The 17,994-nt window shown below is 54.9% G+C and overlaps 1 long non-coding RNA gene across 1 annotated transcript; it reads right to left on the bottom strand.

The window, feature by feature from the left end:
* Nucleotides 1-280: 280 nt before the first annotated feature.
* On the bottom strand, nt 281-16,234 carry LOC130544398 (uncharacterized). Its single transcript, XR_008960642.1, has 3 exons — nt 16,143-16,234; nt 1,393-1,557; nt 281-331 (listed from the first exon to the last, which is right to left on the bottom strand). It is a non-coding gene; the product is annotated as an uncharacterized LOC130544398 (long non-coding RNA).
* Between the last annotated feature and the right edge of the window lie 1,760 nt (nt 16,235-17,994).

Below are 17,994 nucleotides of genomic sequence, written 5' to 3'. Positions count from 1 at the left end.
AAGCTCAGAAACTAAGTACCTCCTTCACCAAATTCAGAACACTGACAACTATTACTTAAGTTTTACTTCATGGCTCAACTAGAGAAAAGAGAAAAGCCCAGGAGATAGTGGGTTAATGAGAGGTGTTACCTCCAGTCCTGACGTGGATATGACATTTCTCCAAACGGACCTGCCGCTTTCTCTGAATGCTGGTGTCCTGTGTCAAGCTGCCTCACTGACTCAGATGCAGACGTTCAAAACCTCGGGTCTCATGGAGCCAGAGAAGAGAAGTGTTGTTAGGTGGGGAGAAGGCGGCTCCTCGGACCTAAAGCCAGCATGCCTGCTGCAGTTTCTGGGAGAAGGGGAAACACAGACTTGTCTTTTAGTAGTAATTATCTTCCAGCCCATTGCCACCATTCCCAGGGAACAAGCAGCACAATGCTGAAGTTGGGTAACGGCTCTGGGGTTTCCTAGTGCCACACATGTGCCTGAAGGAACAGGGAACACCCTGCTGAACTTGGGGAACTGCTCAATGTCCATTACCTGCACTGTGTCGGGGTACAGGGGCACTGCACTGAAGTTGGGGACCGTGCGGTCCTTACTCTCGCTCTTGCTGGGGAACAAGTGAAACCCTGGAATGTCTGCGACCAATACCACAAAAGCTCTGCTGAGCAGGTGCCCTGGAGTCCATGGGTTTGCTATGTAAGGCCAGTTGACAGAGAGTAGGCAGAAGAGACTATCAAGGGAAAAAGAAAACTCAACTGAGTCTCCAAATGAACTCCCTCCACATGCCCTTCCAGAACCCCACCTCTCACCCGGGGTGCCCCTACTCCCAGACCATGCCCCACACAGGCACACAGCATGCATTCACTCAGCCAGGAACTCCACACGTTGAATCTCTCAGAGCTCCCCTTCCCTGGTTCCCAGTCTGCATCCTAGGTCTGCTCTGGGTTTGCCCACAGAGACGTAGCTCCACCCCCATGGGGTGATTGGTTTGGGAGTGTGCGGTTTCCAGCCCCTTGAATGCGGGGCAACTAGCCCCATGACTCACAACTCTGGGAGTGCAAGGGGTCCAAGACCTGCCTCCTTGGCTCAATGCCCAGCGCAGGCATGACTGTGATCATGGGCAGGGCCCCAAGCACGCGCGCGCGCACACACACACACACACACACACACATACACTGCCCCTTCTGCGGACCCCTCTAGCTGCAGAACACCCTCAGAGCCCTGCCCCTTCCCTTCTGCACCAACCCTTCCTACAGGTGTGTGCCTGGATTCTGGCTAGGTCAGCTGCTCTCAGACTGTTCCAGCTTTGGGCTTTAGGAAATGGCAATGCTTTCATGCATGTCCAAGGCAATTTTAAGCCCCAAAAGGAATGCTCCAAGCGGGAATAGCTTTGCCTTCTTGTCTCACCCATGGAGTGGATAGTGCTTCTCAGACCTTCAAAGCATCCTTCTAGGATGAGCCCATTTGTGCTGGAATCTATATACACATGCTTGGTTCTGCAGGGTAGGGGCCAGGAGGAACAGCCGGCCTTCTGTGCTGTCACGGTTGTGAACCAGGAACATTTATTTTTCACTTGAAAAGAAAACATAGTGTTATTGTCAACACTAAAGGAAGGAACATTTTAAAACATTTTAGAGAGAAATGAAGAGAGTTTTATTCAAACCCAAGTCAGGTCAGATGCCTGGGAGACACAGTCTTCACAAAGAAGAGAGTGCTCCAGGGAAGGAACATTTAGGGCAGGGTTATATATTTGTTCTGTTTTGTGTTAGGTACAGTTACCCATCACGATGAGGCAGAAGATTCCAGAAAGTGACAGACTTTTCTTATCTTTTCAGTATGTACAAGTCGGTATGACTTTAATCTTACGGGGGACAGAGAGGTTCTTTTGTGTTCTCACCTTGATGTTGGCAAGGGCATTTTTTTGTTCTCTTTTTTCTTTTTGAAACAGATGGACAATATGTGCTGGGGGCAGAAATAGGGCCCATGCTTTGAGGGTTTGCCCGGTCATTTTGAGCTGGGTGAAATGATAAAGGAGGGTTTCCCTAGGAGGTCAAGATCAGGGTCCACAGATGGTATGAGATAAAAATTACTCTTATCCTTATCACCACTACCAAATGGAGGAGCTTGAGATGAAAGCACCTTTCCCATAGCTCAGAGACATCAAAAGGACCCCTACAGAAGGTTACCTGCTCCATGGTCAACACAGGTAACAGAGGCGTTCACAGTCTCTGGACTCCTCCCTTGTCCTGCCCAAATCTCTGAAGCATAGAGATCATTTACAGTCAGAATTTTAGACATCTTAGAGATGTCTGGCACCATTCCCTTGGACTACAGAATACAACAGAATAGCTCACTGTCACAATACGAAAGTGCCCCTGGATACACTAAGTTCTTTCTCCACAACTTTTGCCTCATGGAAATCGTAATCCTAACATAGAAACACTGCGATAGTTGGGAAGTAAATAATCAGAGGTAAGGGAATATTTTAGCAATCTTTAGGGGCATTGTCTCACTCTGTAGAAGAGGCTGAGTGTTTTCAAATAGTCTTTCCGACCTTTCCACCAAGAGCTTCCATCAATTAAAAAAGGATAGTTCTTTCAGGCACTTTAATATCAGAAAAATAGTATAGTATCTCTATTCTAAGGGATCTTTAAGTCTCTTACTCAAAGGTCCTCCACTGAGATAATTATCTTCATGGTCATGATGGGCAGAGGTGAAAAGGCAGCCGAATTCATTCCATTTGGCCACACAACAAGAAAATCCTAATACTTCCTAGGTTTCCAGATCAACAAGACCAGAGGTAAGAGCAAAATGGTACCCTGTATGGAAGAACAAGGGTTTTGGAGTCAGTTTGGAGATCCCACTTAGGTTTCTGACACTAAAATCCTCTGTAATTCATATAATCTCTGAGCCCTTGTCTATCCATCTAGGAAATGGGACTCATTCTGTATACACCCTAGTTGAGAAGTTTAAGAGGGAGAATGCTACACAGAGCCACTATGCAATCTCCCAAGAGCAGGTGCTCAGGAGCCATAATTACCATTGGGTCTATTTCTTTTCCAGAGAAAAGAACACATGGTGAAACCGTTTTTTGAAAAGATGACTCACAAGATGATTTTTAAACCTTAAGGAAGGTCAAGAAGCTGCTATTGTGTCGTAATTCTCTCAGAAATCATGTTGATAGACTGGTGGGGACAATAGCACCATCATCACTAGGAGAGGGGAGCTCCCATCTCCATATGGCTATGTTGACTCCCTTAACTCAATGCCACCAAGAAGGAAAGCTGGAGGGAGGTGGTGGTGGGCCCAGGCCAAGGCTGCCAGGTGTGGCTGGCACATGCAGAACTCTGATAGGAGGCTTAACTCCTGTCTACGTTAGGATAGTCAGTGTTCTTCAGAGACAAAGGGCCATTGTGTGTGAGCCCTGATGTAGAAAAGGTGGCAAATATCCACTGCGATCCCCTCTCTGACCCTTAAGATAAGCAGCAAAGTTACATTGAATTTTTAAACATAGAGGGACTTCCTGGTCTTCTTTTGATGAGGACTAGGGCTCTATTCCTTGGAGGCCTAAGAATAGAATCTAGTTATTTTCAGTATTTTAAAATGTAGACATGATTCATGGTCCAACATATCATCTGTTTGGGTAAATAGTCTATGACCGCTGGAAAATAATGTATTCTGCACTTATTATCGAATGTTCCATAGACGTCAATTAGGTCACATTTGTGACCGAGTTTTGTCTGCTCTATCAAATATTAAGAAAGGCATATTAAAATTTCCAAACAAAATTTCCAAAGAAAAGGAGGAAAGCCATTAGAAAAGGTTGTGTGAACACGAAAAGAAAGTGCCATCAGTCAGTTCAGAGAACCAAGTTTGGGTAGAGAGACGGCAACGTTGATCAGTGAAGAGAGCAGGGTTTCCCATTACATGTGTTGAACCTTAAGGGAACTGCCATAGATGTGAAAGAGCACCATCTAGAGACAACATTCCAAATCATATCTACGTTCAGGAGGATGGATGGATGTTCCAAAAGTGTGTATGAAAACGTAAGGAACATGCTGTATGCTCAGGTAAGGACACCCTTGGGAAAAGATCTTCCAATTCACATCTTCTGTAATGAAGAAGAAGTACTTGCAGAAGTGCAAGTGAAAGCAGAAGGAGAGGTCCTATCTAAGTAGTTGTGAGAACCAACTCAGTGTTGATAGAAGGCAACATCAAACCAACATCAGGACCGATGAACACACCCAAGTTTTCCAAAAAGTGTGATGAACCTTAAGGAAAGGGCAATTTTCACAAATCTCAGTCAGAACACCGAATAGACACCATTGTCCAAGTCAAGTCTTCTCTTAGGAAGGTGGCAAGTTTTTCAAAAGTGTCCATGAATGCATAAGTAAGGTGTCACCTGCTTTACGCTAGGAGAGAACACTCTATATAAAAGCATCTTGCACCTCACATCTGGTGTCATGGATTGGGAGCATTGTGCAAAATGGGGTCTGCAAGCATCAAGATAATGCCCTTCGTTTAACTACTTAAGAACACTACACAGAAAGCATCTCTCAACTCACATCTGTCATGAGGAGGAAAGCCGTTTGAAAAGGTTTTGTGAAAAGGAAAAGAAAGTGCCATTATTTAATTCAGCGAACCAAGTTTGTGCAGAGAGACAGCAACATCGATTAGTGAAGGCACCAGTGTTTCCCAGTATGTGTGTTGAACATTAATTAAACTGCCATAGACGTAACTCTCAGTAAGAAGAGGGTATGGAAAGGGTCCTCCGAATCCTAACGTCTGTCACGATGATGGATGCATGTTTCCGAGTGGGAATGAAAGCATAAGGAAAGGGCCATTAACCAGTCTTTAAGAAAGAACAATGTGGCAGGATACAAAATCAATGCTCAGAAATCAGTTGCATTTCTATAAACAAATAATGCGACTGAAGAAAGAGAAATTAGGGAATCCATCTCATTTGCAAGAGCACCAAAAACCATACGTTACCTTTGCATTAAGTTAACCGAGACTTAAAGGATCTGTATTCTAAAACTACAAATCACTCTTGAAAGACATTGAGGAAGACAAGATGGAATAATATTCCATGCTCATGGATCAGAAGAACTAACATAGTTAAAATGTCCATGCTATCCAGAGCAATCTACACATTCAATACTATCCTGATCAAAATACCGATGACATTTTTCAAAGAACTGGAACAAATAGTCCTTAAATTTGTATGGAACCAGAAAAGGCCCCAAATCTCCAAGGAACTGTTGATAAGGAAAAACAAAGCTGAGGGCCTCATAATGCCGGATTTCGAGCTGTACTACAAAGCTGTAATCACAAAGACAGCATGTACAAGAACAGACACATAGACCAATGGAACAGAATAGAGAACCCAGAAATGGACCTTCAGCTCTTTGGGCAACTAATCTTTGATAAAGCAGGAAAAAACATCCGGTGGAAAAAGAGTCTCTTCAATAAATGGTGCTGGGAAAATTGGACAGCTACATGCAAAAGAATGAAACATGACCACTCACTCACACCATACACAAAAATAAACTCCAAATGGATGAAAGACCTCGAAGTGAGACAGGAATCCATCAAAATCCTAGAGGAGAACATAGGCAGCAATCTATACAAGATCGGCCAAAATAAACTTTTTCATGACACATATCCAAAGGCAAGAGAGACAGAAGATAAAACGAATTTGTGGGGCTTCATCAAGACAAAAAGCTTCTGCACTGCCAAGGAAACAGTAAAAAAAACTAAGCACCAGCCCACGGAATGGGAGAATTTATTTTTAAATGACACTATAGATAAAAGACTGGTATTCAAGATCTACAAAGAACTCCTCAAACTCAATACACAAGAAAAAAATAAGCAAATTATAATATGGGCAGAAAATGTGAACAGACACTTTTCCAATGAAGATGTACAAATGGCTAACAGACACATGAAAAAATGTTCAAAATCATTAGCCATCAGGGAAATTCAAATCAAAACCACACTGAGATAATACCTTATGCCAGTTAGAATGGCAAAAATTGACAAGGCAAGAAACAACAATTGTTGGAGAGGATGTGGAGAAAGGGGATCCCTCCCACACTGTTGGTGGGAATGCAAGTTGGTATAGCCACTCTGGAAAACAGTGTGGAGGTCCCTTATAAAGTTAAAAAGTGAGCTACCCTATGATCCAGCCATTGCACTACTGGGTATTTACCTCAAAGATACAGACGTGGTGAAGAGAAGGGCCATATGCACCCCAATGTTCATAGCAGCAATGTCCACAATAGCTAAATCGTGGAAGGAACCGACATGCCCTTCAAGAGATGACTGGAGTAAGAAGTTGTGGTCCATATATACAATGGCATATTACTCAGGTAACAGAAAGAACGAGTTCTCAACATTTGCTGCAACATGGACGGCACTGGAGGAGATAATGCTAAGTGAAGTAAGTCAAGCAGAGAAAGACAATTATCATATGATTTCTCTCATCTATGGAACATAAGACCTCGGAAGATCGGTAGGGGAAGAAAGGGATAAAGAAAGGGGGGTAATCAGAAGGGGGAATGAAGCATGAGAGACCATGGACTCTGAGAAACAAACTGAGGGCTTCAGAGAGGATTGCGGTGGGGGATTGGGATAGACTGGTGATGGGTAGTAAGGAGGGCACGTATTGCATGGTGCCTTGGGTGTCATACGCAACTAATGAATCATCGAACTTTACATTGGAAACCCGGGATGTACTGTATGGTGACTAACATAATATTAAAAAAAAACTTAAAAAAAAATTGTATCAAAGCCATCTTTCAACTCACGTCTACGTGAGTGCCGGACTCACCCTGCCTCCCCACCGACATCGGGCCCGCTGGTGCGTCGCTGGTCATTCAGGGTGGGAGAACGGGCAGAGCCCTCAAGACTCCGGTGAATTTTGAAGGCCATCTGCGCCAAAACACTGGGGCCCACGCTGGAGCTTGCCAGCACCCTCACCTCGGCCCGCCCCTCCGCTCTGCGCTCTCCGCACAGCTGGCGGATTGGGCCTGCCAGCCTCCTGGGGGCTAACTCTAACCCTAGGTCGGCCCCAGAGGGGCCCCTCCAAAGGGGCCTGCTGCCACAACGCCAGGGATTGGGGACCCCCGAGCCACAGCACCGGCCTCACCCTGCCGCACCGCTGGCACACGAGCCGCTAGGGGTACCACCGTTCATTCAGGGCGGGAGAACGGGCAAGGCTCACCATGCCCACGGCGACTTTCAAAGGCCCCCGGCACCAAAACGCTGGGGCTCACGCTCCGGTTTGCCAGCGCGTTCACCTGGGCCTGTGCTCCACTCGGCGCACAGCCGGCGGTTCGGGCCTGCCAGCCTCCTGGGGGCTAACCCTGACCCTAGGTTGGCCCCCGAGAGGCCCCTCCCAAGGGGCCTGGCACCACAATGCCAGGGATTGGGGACCCCAGAGCCCCAGCGCGGGACTCACCCTGCTGCCCCTCCGCCACTAGGGGCGCCGCCGGTCATTCAGGGCGGGAGAAAGGGCAGGGCCCTCCGAGCCACCCCCAACCTTCGAAGGCACCCGCACAAACAAGCTTGGGCTATTGCTCAGGCTCGCCAGCGCCCTCACCTCGGCCCAACACTCCGGGAGCCGCACAGCCGCGGATCGGGCCTGCTGGCCTCCTGGAGGCTAACCCTAACCCTAGGCCGGCCCCAGAGGGACCCATCCCAAGGAGCCTGGTGCTGCAACGCTGGGGATTGGGGACCCTCGAGCCTCACACCGGACTAACCCTGCCGCCGTGCCACCACCCGGGCCGCTAGGTGTGCCGCCGGTCATTCAGGGCGGGAGAAGGGGCAGGGCCCTCTGAGCCCCCAGTTAACTTTGAAGGCCCCCCGCGCCAAATCGCGGGGGCCCACGCTCCCACTCACCAGCGCCTTTACTTCAGCCCATCCCTCCGCTCGCCATCTAGCCGGCGTATCGGGCCTGCCGGCCTCCTGGGAGCTAACCCTAACCCAAGATCGGCCCAAGAGGGGCCACTCCCAAGGGGTCTGGCGCAGGAATGCTAGGGATTGTGGACCTCTGAGCCACAGCGCCGGACTCACCCTGCCGCACTGCCGCCACCCGGGCCGCTAGGGGCACTGCTGGTCATTCAGGGCGGGAGAACGGGCAGGGCCCTAGGAGCCCCCAGCGACCTTCGGAGGACCCCCGCGCCAAAACGATGGGGCCCATGCTCCCGCTAACCTGCGCCCTCACTTCGGCCCGCCCTCCGCTCGCTGCACAGCTGGTGAATCGGGGCTGCCGGCCTCCTGGGGGCTAACCCTAACCCTAGGTCGGCCCCCGAGGGGCCCCTCCCAAAGAGACTGCCGCCGAACGCCGGGGATTGGGGACCCCCGAGTCGCAATGCTGGACTCACCCTTGCGCCCCGCCGACACCCGGGCCACTAGGGCACCGCCGATCATTCAGGGCGGGAGAACAGGCAGGGCCCTCCCTGCCCCGGTAACCTTCGAAGGCCCCCAGCACCAAAAAGCTGGGGCCCACTCTCCCGCTCGCCAGAGCCCTGATCTTCGACCGTGCCTCCGCTCGCCCCAGACGGCGGATCGTGCCTGCCGGCCTCCAGGGGCTAAACTTTACCCTAGGTCGGCCCCTGAGGGGCCCCTCCCAAGGGGCCTGGCGCTGCAACGCTGGGGATTGGGGACCCCCGAGCCCCAGCGCCGGACTCATCCTGCCGCCCCGCCGTCACCCGGGCCGCTAGGGGCGCTGCTGATCATTCATGGCGGGAGAACTGGAAGGGCCCTCCGAGGCCCGGCGACCTTCTAAGGCCCCCCGCCAAACGCTTGGGCCTACGCTTCCCTCGCCAGCGCCCTCACATCGGCTTGCCCCTCCGCTTGTGGAACAGCAGAGGGATCGGGCCTGCCGGCCTCCTGGGGGCTAAGCCTGACCCTAGGTCGGCCCCCAAGGGGCCCTTCCCAAGTGGCTTGGCGCCAAACGCAGGGGATTGGGGACCCCTGAGCTGCAGCGCCGGACTCACCCTGCCGCCAAGCCGACACCGGGCCTGCTGGGGCGTCGCCGGTCATTCACGGTGGGAGATCCGGCAGGGCCCTCAAGACTCCGGCGTCTTTTGAATGCCATCCGCGCCAAAACGCTGGGGCCGATGCTCACGCTCAACAGCGCCCTCAACTCGGCCCGCCTCTCTGCTCACCGCACAGCCGGCGGATCGGGACTTCCGGCCTCCTGGGGGCTAACTCTAACCCTAGGTCGGCCCCAGAGGGTTCCCTCCAAGGGGCCTGGCGCCGCAACGCTGGGGATTGGGGATCCCCAAACCATAACGCCGGACTCACCCTGCTGCCCCACTGCCACCCGGGCTGCTAGGGGCGCCGTCAGTCATTCAGGTCAGGAGAACGGGCAGGGCCCTCCGAGCCCCCAGTGACCTTCGAAGGCCCCCGGAGCCAAAACGCTGGGGCCCACGCTCCTGCTCTCCAGCGACCTCACCTTGGCCCACCCCTCCACTCGCCGCACAGCTGGCGGATTGAGCCTGCCGCCTCCTGGAGGGTAACCCTAACCCTAGGTTTTCCCCCCGAGGGGCCCATCCTAGGGGCCTGGCGCCGCAACGCCTGGGATTGGGGATTCCGGAGCCACAGCGCCGGACTCACCATGCCGCCCCACCGCCACCTGGGCCCCTAGGGGCGCCGCCGGTCATTCAGGGCAGGAGAACGGGTAAGGCCCAACTAGGCCCTGGAGACCTTCCAAGGCCCCCCGCGCCAAAACGCTGGGTACTACACTCCCGCTCGCCAGCGCTCTCACCTCAGCCCACCCCTCTGCTCACCACACAGCGGCAGATTGGGCCTGCTGGCTTCCTGGGTGCTAACACATACCCTAGGTCAGTCCCTGAGGGTCCACTCCCAAGGGGTGTGGCCCCGCAAGGCCCGGGATGGGGACCCCTGAGCCCCAGCAATGTACTCAACCTGCCGCTCCACCACCACCCAGGCCACTTGGGGCGCCGCCGGTCATTTAAGGTGGGGGAACGGGCAGGGCCCTCCGAGCCCCCGGCGACGTTCGTAGGTCCCCCGCGCCAAAACGCTGAGGCCCACGCTCCCGCTCTCCAGCGCCCTCACCTCGGCCCCCCCCCCTCTAGCCGCACAGCCGGCGGATCCAGCCTGCCAGGCTCCTCGGGGATAACCCTAACCCTAGGTGGGCCCCAGAGTGGCCTCTCCCAAGAGGCCTGGTGCCGCAACGCCAGGGATTGAGGACCCGCAAGCCGCAGCGCCGGGCTCACCCTGCCGCCCCGCCGCCACGCGGGCCGCTAGGGGCGCCGCCGGTCATTCAGGGCGGGATAACCGGTAGGGCCCTCTGAGCCCCTGGTGAAATACGAAGGCCCCCCACGCCAAAATGCTGGATACCACGCTACCGTTCGACTGCGCCCTACCACGGTCCATCCCTCCGCTCACCGCACAGCCGGCGGATCGGGTCTGCCGGCCTCCTGGGGGCTAACCTAACCTTAGGACAGTCCCCGAGGGGCCCCTCCCAAAGGGCCTGGTGCTGCAACGCTGGGGATTGGGGACCCCCGAGCCCCAGCGCCGGACTGACCCTGCCACCCCGCCGCCACCCGGGGCGCTAGGGGCGTCGCCGGTCCTTCATGGCGGGAGAACGGGCAGGGCCCTCCGAGGCCCCTGTGACCTTCGAAGGCCCCCCAAGCCAAAATGTTGGGGCCCACGCTCCCACTCGCCAGCGACCTCATCTTGGCTCACCCCTCCATTCGCCGCAGAGCCGGTGGATTGAGCCTGCCGGCCTCCTGGGGGCTAACCCTAACCCTAGGTTGGCCCCCGAGGGGCCCCTCCCAAAGGGACTGCCGCGGAACGCCAGGGATTGGGGACCCCCGAGTTGCAACGCTGGACTCACCCTTCCACCCCGCCAACACCGGGCCGCTAGGGCACCACCGATCATTCAGGGTGGGAGAACAGGCAGGGCCCTCCCTGCCCCGGTGACCTTCGAAGGCCCCCAGCGCCAAAACGCTGGGGCCCACTCTCCTGCTCGTCAGCTCCCTGATCTTCGACCGCGCCTCCGCTCGCCACAGACGGCAGATCGTGCCTGCCAGCCTCCAGGGGCTAACTTTTACCTTAGGTCGGCCCCGCAAGGGCCCCTCCCAAGGGGCCTGGAGCCACAACGCCTGGCATTGGGGACCCCTGAGCCTCAGTGCCAGATTCACCCTGCTGCCTCACCGCCACTCAGGCCACTAGGGGCGCCTCCAGTCATTCAGGGCGGGAGGAGGGGCAGGGCCCTCCGAGCCCCCAGCGACATTTGAAGGCCTCCCACGCCAAAACGCTTGGGCCCACACTCCCTCTCGCCAGCGCCCTCACCTTGGCCCGCCCCTCCGCTTGCTGTACAGCCGGCAGATCAGGCCTGCCGACCTCCTGGGGGCTAACCCTAACCCTAGGTCGGCCCCCAAGGCGTCCCTCCCAAGGGACCTGGCGCCACAACGCCGGGGATTGGGGACGACCGAGCCCCAGCGTCGGACTCACCCTGCAGCCCCGCCGCCACTCAGGCCGCTAGGGGTGCTGCCTTTCATTCAGGGCGGGAGAACAGGCAGGGCCCTCCGAGGCCCCGGTGATCTTCGAAGGCCCATTGTGCCAAAACGCCAGGGCCCACGCTTTCGCTCGCCAGCGCCTTAACCTCGGCCCGCCCCTCCGCTCGCGGCCTAGCCGGAGTATTGAGCCTGATGGCCTCCTGGGAGCTAACTCTAACCCTTGGTCGGCCCCCGAGGGGCCCCTCCCAAGGGGCCTGGCACCGAACTCAGGGGATTGGAGACCCCCGAGCTGCAGCGCCGGAATCACCCTGCCGCCAAGCCCACACCGGGCCCGCTGGGGCGTCGCCGGTCATTCAGGGTTGGTAAACAGGCAGGGCCCTCGAGACTCTGGCGATTTTCGAAGATCATCCGCACCAAAACGCTGGGTCCCAAGCTCGCGCTCACCAGCGCCCTCAACTCGGCCCGCCCCTCTGCTCACCGCAGAGTCGGTGGATCCGGCCTACCGGCCTCCTGGGGGTAACTCTAACCCTACGTTGGCCCCAGAGGGGCCCATCTGAAGGGGCCTGCCGCCGCAACGCCGGGGATTGGGGACCCCCAAGCCTCAGCACCGGAATTACCCTGCCGCCCCGCCACCACCCAGGCTGCTAGGGCTGCCGTCATTCATTCAGGGTGGGAAAATGGGCAGGGCCCTCCGAGCCCTCGGTGACCTTCGATAGCAGCCGCGCTAAAACGCTGGGGCCCACGCTCCTGCTCGCCAGAGCCCTCACCTCGGCCCGCCCCTCCGCTCCCCGCACAGCAGCAGATCGGGCCTGCCAGCCTCCTGGGGGCTAACCCTAACCCTAGATCGGCCCACGAGGGGCCCCTCCCAAGGGGCCTGGCGCCACAACGCCGGGGATTGGGGACCACCGAGTCGCAACGCTGGACTCACTCTTATGCCCCGCCGACACCCGGGCCCCTAGGGTGCCGCTGATCGTTCAGGGCGGGAGAATGGGCAGGGCCCTCTGAGCCCTCGGCGACTTTCGATAGCAGCCTGTGCCAAAACACTGGGGCCCACGCTCCCGCTCGCCAGCGCCCTCACCTCGGCCCGCCCATCCGCTCGCCGCACAGCAGCGGATCGGGCCTGCCGGCCTTCTGGGGGCTAACCCTAACCCTAGGTCAGCCCCCGAGGGGCCCCTCCCAAAGGGCCTGCGCCATAAAGCCGGGGATTGGCGACCCCCGCGCCCCAGCACCAGACTCACCCTGCCGCCCTGCTGCCACCTGGGCCGCTAGGGGTGCCGCCAGTCATTCAGGGCGGAGGAACAGGCAGGGCCCTCCAAGACCCTGGCAAACTCTGAATGCCCCTGAGTCAAAATGCTTTGGCCCATGCTCCCACTCGCCAGCGCCCTCACCTCGGCCCGCCCCTCCGCTCACTGCACAGCTGGCGGATTGGGCCTGTCAGCCTCCTGGGGGCAATCCCTAACCCTAGTTCGGCCCCCGAGGGGCCCCTCTCAAGGAGACTGGCGCTGAACGCTGGGGATTGGGGACCCCCGAGCCTCAGCACCGAACTCACCCTGCTGCCCCGCTGGCACCCGAGCCGCTAGGGGTACCGCCATTCATTCAGGGTGGGAGAACGGGCAGGGCCCTCCGAGCCACCGTGACCTTCGAAGGCCCCCCACGCCAAAACACTGAGACCCACGCTCCCATCGCCAGCGCCCTCACCTCAGCCCTTCCCACCGCTCACCGCAGAGCCGGCAGATCAGGCCTGCTGGCCTCCTGGGGTCTAACCCTAACCCTAACTCTAAACCTAAACCCTAACCTTAACCCTAACCCTAACCCCTAAACCTAACCCTACCCTCAAACCTACACCTTCCCCTAAACCTACCCATAACCCTTACCCTAACCCTAAACCGTACCCTAACCTGTACCCTAACCCGTATTCTAACCCTAACACATACCCTATCCTGTACCCTAACCCTAACACGTACCCTAATCCATACCCTAACCCTAACCCAAACCCATACCCTAACACTATCCCTAAACCGTACCCTAACTCGTACCCTAACCCTAAACCCTAAACCCTGAACCTAACCCGTACCCTAACCCTAACCCGTACACTAACCTGTAGCCTAACACTACCCGTATACTAACCCTAACCCTAAACCCTAACCCTAACCAGTACCCTGCCTTAACACTAACCTGCAGCCTATCCCGTACCTTAACCCTTACCCTAACCCGTACCCTATCCCTAACCCGGACCCTAACCCATACCCTAACCCGAACCCTAACCCTAACTAGTAACTTAACCTGTACCCTAACCCATACCCTAACCCTAAACTGTACCCTAAACCTAACCCGTTCCCTAAACCGTACCCTAACCCTAACCCTAACCTAAACCTAACCCGTATCCTAACCCATACCCTAAACCACACCCAAACCCAAACCCGTACCCTATCCCTAACACAAAACATAACCCTAACGATAACCCATACCCTAACCCTAACCCATACCCTAATCCATACCCTAACCCTAACCCGTACCCTAACCCTAATCCTAAACCATAACCTAACCCGTACCGTAACCCTAACCCATACCCTAACCTTAACCCATATCCTAACCCTAACCTGCACCCTAAACCGTACCCTAACCCGTCCCTAAACTGTACCCTAACGCGTACCCTAACCTGTACCCTAACCCTAACCCATACCCTAACCCGTACCCTAACCCGTACACTAAACCCAAACCCTAAACCCTAACCCGTACCCTAAACCCTAATCCGTACCCTAACCCATAACCCCTAACCTGTAACCCCTAAAGCCAACCCTAACCCGTAACCTCACCTTACCCTAACCCTAACCCCTACCCTCACCCGAACACTAACCGTAACCCGTACACTAACCCTAACCCGTACCCTAATCCGTACCCTAACCCCGGGGATTGGGTACACCTGAGCCCCACCATGGGACTCAGCCTGCCACCTCTCAGGAAACCATGCCCCTTGGGGCGCCGCAGAGCATCCCGTGCAGGAGAACTAGTAGGGCCCCCCTGAGCCCCCAGCGATCCTCGGCGGCCCCCTACACCCCAACTCTGAGGCCCACGCTCATCCCGCCCCGCGCCTTCCCTTCAGCCTGCCACCAAGCTCGTCGCAGAGCCTGCAGATCAGTCCTGCCCGGTTCCTGGGGCCTAGTCCTGACCCTAGGTCGGCTAGGGAGGGCCCCTCCCCCAGGGCCCGGTGCCGCAGCCCCGGGGACTGGGGACACCTGAGCCCCACTGCAGGACAAAGCCTGCCACCCCGCAGGAAACCGTGCCCCTTGGGAGGCTGTAGAGCATTCAGGGTGGGAGAACCGGGAGGGCCCCCAGAGCCCCCGGAGAACTTCAGCGATCCCTAAGCCCCAACCTTGATGCCCATGCTCACCCCACCCCGTACCCTCACCTCAACCCGTGGCAGAGCTCGCCACATAGCGGGCAGATCTGGCCTGCGGGGTTCCTGGGCCCCAACCCTAACCCTAGTTCATCTGTGGAGGGGCCCCTCCCCAGGAGCCTGGAGCTGCAGCCGCGGGGATTCGGGACACCTGAGCCCCACCGCAGGACTCAGTCTGCCACCCTGCAGGAAACCATGCCCCTTGGGAGTCCATAGAGCATTCAGGGCGGGAGAACCAGGAGGGCCCCCCTGAGCCCCCAGTGAACTTTGGCGGCCTCCCGCACCCCAACCCTGAGGCCCACGCTCACCCTCCCCACACCCTCACCTCAGCCCGTGTAGCTCACCATACAGCCAGCAGATCGGGCCTGCGGGGCTCCTGGGGCCTAACCCTAACCCTAGGTCAGCCGCGGGTTTGGTGGCCTCCCCAGGAGCCTTACACCGCAGCCCCGGGGAATTGGGATACCTGTGCCCCGCCTCAGGACTCAGCTTGCCAGTCCACAGGAAACCGTGCCCCTTGGGGTGCTACAGAGCATACAGGGCACGAGAACTTGGGGAGGCCCCCGGAGCCCGTCCCCACCTTTGGCAACCCCCGTGCCCCAACCCTGAGGCCCATGCTCACCCTCCCCCATGGCCTCATCTCAGCCCTCCACGGAGCTTGCCGCACAGCTTGCTAGATTGGCCCTGCCGGGCCCCTGGACCCTAATCCTTACCCTAGTTTGGCCACAGAGGGGCCCCTCCCCAGGATCCTGGCGCCCAACTCCGGGGGATTGGGGACACCCAAGCCCCACCGTAGGACTCAGCCTGCAGCCCACAGGAAACTGTACCGTTTTGGGGCACAATAGAGCATTCAGGGCAAGAGAACTGGGACACCCCCTCAGAGCCCCTGCTGGTGAACCCCGACCTTTGTGAGCCCTTCCGGATCAAACCCCAAGGCTCACACTCACCCGCCCTTGTGCCCTCATCTCAGTCGGCCTGGGAGTTCTCTGAGCACTGGGCAGTTCGCACCTGCTGTCTCTTGAGGCCTAACCTAACCCTGGGTCTTCTGCTGAGGGTCCCCTCCCCGTTTGCCTGCCTCCAAGGTACCAGGCATTGGGCTCACCTCTGCACGACTAGAGGACTCAGCCTGCCCCACTGCAGGAAACTGTCCGTTTGGGGCTGCAGAAAGGATTCATAGCAGGAAAATCGGAGGGCCCCCCCTCAGCCCATCCCAGGGAACCCCCACTTTCAGAGATCTCCCCGGATCCAATTAGTAGCTTCACACTGACCTTTAAACTTGCTCTCCATGGAGATCTTTTGAAATTCTCCACAATTCCAACCGATGGCATCATCCAGCTTCAGTGCTTACCCAGCTTTATGTCTTGAGATGGATTAAAATGGGAAGTCATTTCACTGATGACGATGTACTGGTGACCAAAAGATACAGGCATAAATGCTTCATATCACTTGGCTTCAGGGAAATGCAAATCTAAACCCCTATAGATGCCATATCACACGAGGCCAAATATCTAAAAATAAGAAGACATGAAACTATACATGTTGGAGAGGATGTGGAGAAACGGGAACCCTCTTACACCCCTGTGCGAATGCAGTCCGGTACAGCCACTCTGGAAAATGGTACGGAGTTTCCTCAAGACGTTATAAATAAAGCTACCCTATGTCCCAGCAATTGCACTACTGGGGATTTACCCCAAAGAGACAGAGGTAGTGAAGACGGGACACATGCACCCCAGTGTTCATAGCAGCAATATCCATAATAGACAAACTGTGGAAAGAGTGCAGATGACCATGGACAGATGAATGGATAAAGAAGATGTGGATCATATATATAATGGAATATTACTCAGCCATCAGAAAGGATGAATACTTACCATCACACCGACCTGGGTGGAGCTGGAGGGTATTATGCTGAGTGGAATAAGCCAATGAAAGAAAGACAATGATCATATGCTTTCACTCCTATGTGGAATATCAGAAACAGGGAAGAAGACCATAGGGAGGGAAAATAGAAAGGGAAGTCATCAGAGGGAGAAAACCCATGATAGACTCTTAACTATCGCAACAAACTGATGATTGCTGGAGGAGAAGTTGGGGGGGGTAACTGGGTGAGTGGCATTAAGGAGGCCACACGATACAATGAGCACTGGGTGTTCCACACGACTGGTAATTTATTGAAGACTACATCTGAAACTAATGATGTACTGTAAGTTGGCTAATTGAATTTAAATTAAAGAATAAAAGACCTCGAATAAACAATCCTAAACATTTGTATGGAACCACTAAAGATACTGAACAGCCAGTGCAATGTGGAAAAGAAAAACAAAGCTGGAGGACTCACAATTTCAGATTTCAGGTTATACTACAAAGCTGCAGTCATCCTAACAAGAGAGTACGGCACAAAAATAGACACAGCGACCAAAGGAACAGGATACGAGTTCAGACAGAAACCCACAATTATGTGGTCCATGAATCTTCCACAAGGCAAGCAATGATATCAAAAGGGAAAAGGACAGTCTCTACAACAAATGGTGTTGGGAAAACTAGACAGCTACGCACAAAAGAATGAAATTAGACTGCTTTCTTACACAATACAGACAAACACAAAACAGTTTCAAGACCTCAATATGAGACCTAAATCCACAAAAATTCTACAGGAGGGAAGACAGTAACTTCTTGACATGGACCATACCAACGTTTTTCTAGACTGTCTCCTGAGGCAAAGGAAATGAAAGCAAAAATAAACTATTGGGAATAGAGCAAAATAAAAAGTTTCCACACGGCAGAAGAACAATGAAAACATAAAAATAATAAGACAACCTACTCAAAGGGAGATGTTTGCAAAGATCATATGCAATAAAAGGATAGTGTCCAAAACATATAGAACTGATACTACTCGACCCCCAAAAAACAAATAATTCAGTTAAAAAATAGGCAGAAGACATGAACAGACATTTCTCCAAAGAAGAAATACAAATGGCCAACAGTCCCGTGAAAAGATGTTCACCATCACCCATCATCAGAAAAATGTAAATCCAAAGGACAATGAGGTATTACCTCACACCTGTCAGAATGGCTAACATCAAAAGCACAAGAAAGAGCAGGCGTTGGGAGGATGTGGAT

Source organism: Ursus arctos, unplaced genomic scaffold (assembly GCF_023065955.2).
Source record: "Ursus arctos isolate Adak ecotype North America unplaced genomic scaffold, UrsArc2.0 scaffold_20, whole genome shotgun sequence".
Classification (NCBI taxonomy): Eukaryota; Metazoa; Chordata; class Mammalia; order Carnivora; family Ursidae; genus Ursus; species Ursus arctos.
This window is presented reverse-complemented; position numbering and strand designations above follow the sequence as displayed.